Raw genomic sequence first — 7,945 nt, forward strand, 5'->3', positions numbered from 1 at the left:
ACCATGTCCATAATGTCAGGATCGTAGCAAAATTGACACGAACACCCTTTGTTTATTGCATTTGCAGACTTTTGTTACAGATCACTGCTTCTAGCTGCTTTTTATTCCCAGCTTTGGGTCGTTACTTTGGTCTCCTGTAGAAAATTCAATCGGGTGGACTTTCAACCCACCTATACCGTTGGTCACTGAGCGAAATTCACAGATTATACACTAATACTGAGCGGGAACAAGTCAAAAGGACTCACAATTAATTTAACAAAGAACAGCTTGAAAATTACGAGACCATACAAAATTTTTATTAAAATTGCTTTTCGCGGGAAGGGAGAGTTAGTAGGGATTTATTTTTACTTGCGCATATCTTTTTTCACGATGAGACGTCCGTCGGGCACTCCGCTCGGTGGGGGTGTAGATGTTGATTGGGTGACTTGGCTGCGTTGCTGTTTTAGAGTTGCGGTGATTTCGCTGGTCGGATCCGGGCTTCTGGCCAACTGGGCGTTGTAGTATCGGACAAGGCGGCCTCGGTGGTTATCGGTGAGGCGTCACAAGGGTAGCAACGGCTTGTCGATCGCTGGATTATCGGCTGGCGGGTAACCCGGAGGGTGTCACTGTTGCACTATGGATGACTTCAACTGGCTTTAACTCGCCTTTCACCACGGCCGCGGTTTTCAACGACGCGCCAAAACTTAGCGTACAAAATGGTTTTCCAATTTGGCCACAAAAGATCTCACTTAGGGCGTTATTCCGCCAAAACTTCGAAACTGGATATTCAACGCGCGACTACACTCCTCTGGGTTATAATCAAAAATTATCCCGCATATTCGCTATCCGACCTTTTTATTTACAACCTGTCCGCTTTCCATCGTAGACCCTCCCTGCCGCGTAGCGCACCACCCCGTTGTTTGTGCCCGACGACTCAAAGCTTTTATAAACTTATCGTTTAGTTTGGTGCCAGGGTTTTATTTATCATTATTTGATTTTTTTAGAACAATTTATTGATTTTACCTAATCTACGACTTGTTTTCTCTTAAATTTAAATTTTATATACATGCAAAATACAACAAAATAGTTTAAATAAATAATTCATCTAAACAAACAATAGAAATAATTTATATACAAAAACTAAGCAAAATGGCACCAAACCGAGGCTATTAAACAAAAATTAAACAAAACTCAAACATAACATTGGAGTATGTAAGTGCATAATTTTTGCTTAAACATTTACTGACAATTATTCATACGTGTAAACAAACAACAGGCATCGTCAAACACAAACTGTGGGCCTGGCACTGCGGTTTGCTGACACTAAAAAAAAATATATAAATACGAGTAAAGATCAAGCTGGCTCAGCGACCAATGAATTTTATTGTGACCGTCAAAGAGTTTGGTCACAATTTTCCCAGAGTCGGATGAAAAAAACCTGAAGGTTTTTTTTTTCTATTTTGAGTGTTAACTTCAGGTGCGACTACTGCTCTCTTAGAGTCAGGGCAATTTGTGGACTGATTTTTCATGACAATCAGAGGATCTCTTTCCCACAAATTGTATGACGCAAGACAGTGAGCCTGTCCACCATCCGTCACTGTCCGATGCGACTACTGCTCCCTCAGTATCAGTTCAATTCATGAGATGATTTTTCATAGAAACCAGAGGAGCTCTTTCTCAAGAATTGTGTGACACTAAGGCAGTGAGCCTGTCCACCTACCGTCAGATGCGACTACTTCTCTTTCAGTATCAGTTCAATCCGTGAGATGATTTGTCATGGAAACAAGAGGAACTCTTTCTCAAGGATTGTATGACACTGAAACAGTGAGCCTGCCCACCATCAGGGACAGTCGGATGCGACTACTTCTACTCCAGTACCAGTACTCTTCGTTGAATGATTTGTCATGGTATTCAGAGGAACTCTTTTCAACGTATTGTATGAGGCACTGAAGGAGTGAGCCTGGCCATCCTGCCCTACACTCCATCCGAAATCTGTCAAAATTAGAATCGACTATAATCTCCTGACTTTCCATACTAGAGATCTTACATGCTTCTTATCGAAGTGGCAGGTGTTGCGTCAGATAAAAACCTTTTTGTTCGTCATCGCCGTACATGTTGAGTAGAAATGTCTTACAGAACCAAGAACCGAACCGATTAAACCTATCAACCTTAATTTTTACTTTATCCTTCTCGTCACAATCATATTTTGGACGGATAAACAATTCTTGCTATCATCTCATTCGGGTCACTCAAACATTCATCTCATTCAGTCAAACACTCATTCCTACTTCGCAATCGCAACTCTTAAAATTAATACATATTGATCATTTATGCTAGGGGCCCCTAAAACTTATAATTTTGCATCTAATTTTGATGCACATTGTGAATTATCTCACTCTTTACGCGCTTCCAAAGACTCTCTCGACTTGCGAGAGAAAAATGAGTAAGAAGTACGCAGAATTATATAATTCACGAATAAGAGTGTTATGTCGACATGGCTGCGTAGGTGCGCGAAGACTACCGATGTAGCCTGACACAACACAACCCTGTCGATGTCGACTTATGCTTATGCGGTTTGGAACTGTCAAAATCATCTCAACATATAATAACGTGCAGGATCACACCAACTAGCAGAAGCAGAAACACTTGGTTAGTATAATTGTTTAACTATTTTTTTTTCTCTTTTGTAGGATCTAGGATCGATTCCACAGGAGTTCGAATTGGATGGAGCGACGATGGCACGAGAAGGCAGCAATTGATATGGTGGTTATAAACATTGAAAGCGGAAATTAAATACAGTGATGTTTGCTTGGTTGTGTTTATTTTTTTTTTTTTGTACAGTTGTGGTAACGCGTGATTTAATCGGGCTTCAGATGAGCGGCAGGCCAAATACCGATACTTTTTCCGGCTAAATCTTGCAGTTCGTAGGAGGAAGAACCGATTTTAGCTTTGACTCGGCAAGGCACGAACTGTGGCCCATATTTGGCATTGTAGTGGTTCGCTGCGCTAGAGAGCTTCATGTTTCTGCGATAAACTAGCTGCCCCTCCACGAACGGTTTTGCAAAGCGACGACTACGCAAGTTGTACCTGTGTTGTGAAGATTCGTGTGCTTTCTCCAAGTTCTTACGGACGACTTCGAAAATGCGGGCAAACATTTGTCTACGTCCGTCTTGCAGCTGTTCGGGAGTGACGTTTTTGTTATCGCGCTCGATTTTATGATCCGTTCCGACCTCGTATGACTCCTGGCCGTAAGTTACGAAAAATGGTGTAAAGCCTGTCGAAGAATGGACACTGGTGTTTAGAGCCATCTCGATTTCGGCAGTTCGCGTATCCCACAGTCGCTGGTATTCTTTAACGTACGTGCGGATAGCGGCATTAATTGTTCGGTTCACTCTTTCTACAGGATTAGCCTGAGAGTGATACCGGGGCTTATTACGGATGTCACCTCACGGTGAGAACGAAGTGAAAAAATCTCACGGTGAAAAAAGACGCGTGCAAATCAAATAGGAATCAAATTCACCGTGCCTATTACGGTTGTCATTTCACCGTGAAGTGACTCCCGTAATAAGCCCCACCGTGAATTTAGCCAGTGTGTTATTTTGAAGCGGTCTAGTAGCTCTTTAAAGCCCTTCGAAGTGAAGCTGCTACCGTTGTCCGTGATAATGAACTTTGGAACTGAATTCCGGAGGAACCATTGGTCTCTCAGAATAGTGCACATTGGCGAACTGTTTACATTTCTGGTGGGGTGGATCATCACCCACTTTGAGAAGTAATCACACACCACTAACATGTACTGATTACCACGACGGCAACGGGGAAGAGGGCCAATGAAATCAGCCGAAATTATTTGCCACGGGCGAGTGGCTATTTTCATTTTTCCCCTATTCAGGTACCACTGGAACAGATGCAGCTTTCACTTCTTTGCACATTCCACACTTTTTGACGTTGGTTTTAATTTCCGTTGCCATTCTAGGCCAATAATACCGCATTCTGATTCTCGCAAGTGTTTTGTCGTAACCGGGATGGAATATTTCGAGCATTTCCGAGTACCACGTTGAGTCTGCAACAGCCGCAATGCTTCTCGAGAGGGCATCGGGTACTACGTTCTCTTTTCCCTTGCGGTGTCGTACGGTCATGTCAAACTGTTGCAGATTCAACGCCCATCGACTGCACCTCGAACCCACCTTTCACTTTGTGCTTAAAATGTGCGTCAAAGCTGAAGAGTCCGTTATCAGGGTGAAGTGGTAACCCTCAACGTACCCTCTGAAAGCGTCAATCGAAAGGACTGCAGCCAATGCCTCTTTTTCAGCAGCGTGATAGTTTTTCTGCGGGGTGGTCAATTTATGGGAAAAGTACGATATGACACACTCAGCACCTTCATGCTCCTGCGTGAGTACCACCGCAATAGCTACATCACTGGCGTCCGTCTGGATAGTGAATTCCCTTTTAAAATCGGGACTACCTAGAACGGGCGACGATATTAATCGCTCTTTAATTGCACAAAAGGCTACTTCAGCATTATCATTCCACTGAATGGTTTTCGTTTTGCTTTGCAACAGGTCAGTTAATGCAGCAGTCACCCCACTAAAGTCCGGAATGAATCGGCGATAATAATTCGCCATTCCAAGGAATCTTCTGAGCTTCGTTATTGTATTTGGCCGTTCGTATTCAACGATTGGGCGAATCTTGTCGGGATTGACACGCAGACCGTTAGTACTCAGAAGATATCCGAGGAATTAAATTTCTGATACACCGAATTTAGACTTTTCGAGGTTTATGCTTAGATTGGCCTCTTTTGAGCGACGTGCGATTTCTTTAAGAAGTTGCAGATGTTGCTCGAACGTTTCTGTCACCACGACGATATCGTCTAGGTAGACAAAAACGTACGGCTCTAGTATACCGTGGCCAAGCACTTTATCCATGAGTCTTGCCAGGGTGGCGGGACTGTTAATCAAACCAAAAGGCATCCGTGTGTACTGGAATAACCCTTTTCCTTGCACACTAAAAGCTGTGAACTTTCGCGAATTTTTTTCCAGGGGCACTTGAAGAAAAGCTTCCGAAAGGTCGATGGTGGATAAGTATCGCGCCTTTGGAAGCTGTCCCAAGATACGACCTGGATGAGGCAACGGATACGCGTCTCGCACCGTCCTCTCGTTAATCTTGCGCGCATCCAGACACAACCGAACCTTGTTTGGTTTGATTACTGGCACACAATTCAACGACCAGTCTGACGAGCTTCGTTCCAGTATTCCCAAGCCTAGCAGTCGGTTGAGCTCAATCGCAACAAGTTCCTGCGTCTTAGGGGACATTACATAGGGAAACTGTCTTACTGGGGGTTTACTTTTCCACTCTTTGCTTATAACTATCCTATGTTCAGCACCGTTAGCCAACGTTAATTCTCCCTCACGGGCAGGCAAAAATAATTTTTCTACATCGTCGATGGCCGCGCTCTCTTCTTCGGTCAAACTTGTATCAGAAGTAGGCTGGGCACTATCGGCTAATGTGGCAACAAACTCTCCCCTAGCATCCCGTATTGTAGGCTGAATTCTGAATTTCCTCTAAAAATTCATTCCACAAATGCAATTTATGGAGAGGTTTTTAACAACTAAAGTAGGAACTATTTTTACTGATCCTTGAAAAACGAATGGAAGTTGAGCTTCGCCTAAAACATCAAGCTCATCTCCGCTGGCGGATCGCAATATCACGTCTTTACGAAGACGTTGCATTTTTTTATTCTTAAGCTTCAAAAAAACGGTTTCGTTGATAAGTGTGTAATTGCTACCACTATCAAGAAGCGCATGCAGCGAATATCCGTAGATATGGACATCGACATACGGTCGGTTATCATTCGCTACTGGGTATGTAATGTGCAAAACTTCTTTGGCACGTTCGTACAAATCATCGTGCGCGGCTGTCCAGTACGCGGGTGGACTTTTCGCTTCGGAAAAAACATCTCCTACGCATCGGTGTTCTGCGAACCGCGATTTTGGGTCGCACGAGAACCGTTTTTTAAACAATATGGACAATAGTTGGTTGAAAAACCGCGAAGACCACAAAAGCTACAGAAAATACCCCGTGGCTGCCGACACATAGCCATATGATGTCCGGCTCGGCCACAATTGTAGCACGTATGAATGGATGGTGGCACGTGTGAGTTGACCACGTCTTCCAAGCTTAACTGCGGACGGTTCTGGTATCCAGAAGGTCCTGCTACTGGCTCAGGTTGGGCCGAATGGGTACTTTCTGGTTCTGTTGTGAGATGGCGGTCGGCTGAACATGTCTAGAAGAAGATTGGTTATGGCGAGAGTTATCTTGTGTGTTAGCAGAGGTGGTATTGAGGCTTTTGTTGGGATGCGAAACAGTGCTGACTGGGGCAGCAGTTTGCTGAGAGGATGGTTGGGTTTTAGCTTTCTTTTTCGACTTCGTACTGTTTTCATCGACTGTATGGACAGTTTTTTCGTTGCCGAAAACTCTGTTGTAAGCTGATGAGTTTATCGAGTCTAGTTTCTGTCCCGCAGACACCAGCGTGACTAAATCTCGTATCGGAATAAACGTCAGGGCCCGTTTGTAATCCTGTCGTATATTCTGCAACAGAATTTGTAATTTTTCATACTCAGGAATTTGTACGTTCATTGTACGGAATAATTTTTCTATTTCAAAATAGAAATCATGGAACGATTCATTCCTTTGTTGATGTCGTTGGTAAATTTGTTTGTTTTTTATTTTTTTGCACCAAGCTCTGGATGCATAAAGGTACGTTTCAACTCGAAAACCAGGTGTTGCCAATTAAGCAATCTGCCAGTTGCCCGCTGGGTCATGTACCACTTAAGGGCTGATCCAGTGAACAAATGAATCGCAGATTCAAAAAGTTCGTTTTCCGAAACACGTTCAGCTTGAGCTAAAGCCTGAACAAGTTCCAGGAATTCATTCAATTTTCATCCCTGATCATCGCCCCCATATTTCGTTATATTCCACTTGGACACAGGTAGAGTGTGCCGATTTGGGATAGGTAAAGCAGGTTGGTGAGGAATAGGTAGGTTTGAAATTGGATATGATGGTTGGGCAAAATTTGAAATGTTGCGCTGAGTTGACTGTTGGTTGTTGTTCGGAAAATGGGATGTAGTGAAAGGATTAGGATTCTGAAAAGGACTAAGGTTAGGATTAGGAGTTTGAAAATGATGGTTGGGGCTCTGATTTTGAAAATGGGTACTATTCGGAATAGAGTGATGATTCGGGATAGCACTGGAATAAAACGGAAGGTTATTATAGTTGGAAAAATCCTGGAAAGCTTGACCAGTTGGAATATCGTCTCTAATGGTTTGCGTACCAGCATCTTGCTTGGATTTCACTTTTAACAGCTCAGTCTCTAATTCGAAAATTCTAGCTTGTAAAGAGTTGAGTTAATATCAGGGGGAGCAGGGGTTTCCTCATCAGTCGGTGAAACAGACCTAAACAAAGCCTCAATACCCTCAGCAAACTCGACAAGAGCGTTTTGCACCTGACCGTGCAAATTTGGTGATCCCCGTGAGTCAGTCAAAGTCGTTATCATGCGAATACTGAGGCACAACATTCTTGTATGAATGACTTTCCGTGCATCTTCACTCACGTCCAACTCGAACTCATTTTTCAACTCGGAAAACTTAAGCATGCATTGTTGCAGCTCTTGATTTGGATCTCCCCCGAAAGTTCGCAAAGATATATCATCATTCCCTTCTTTTCCGCTTTTAGCTGATTTCTCAACCATTTGCGTTTGTGCGATCTGTCGAGACCTATTGAGAGATTAACTGCACGAGAAACCAATTCGTGATCTAATTCCTCATCAGTCAAATATTCCACTCTTATTCCATAGTCCCATCCAAACAACAGCTCACTAGCTTGATCAAATGTGAGACGCGCTACAGCCATCTCAATTTTTTTATCATTCACTACTAAATTATAAACGGAATTATAAATTTTTCACCCACAA

This window comes from Wyeomyia smithii, chromosome 3 (genome assembly GCF_029784165.1).
Source record: "Wyeomyia smithii strain HCP4-BCI-WySm-NY-G18 chromosome 3, ASM2978416v1, whole genome shotgun sequence".
NCBI classification, from domain to species: Eukaryota; Metazoa; Arthropoda; class Insecta; order Diptera; family Culicidae; genus Wyeomyia; species Wyeomyia smithii.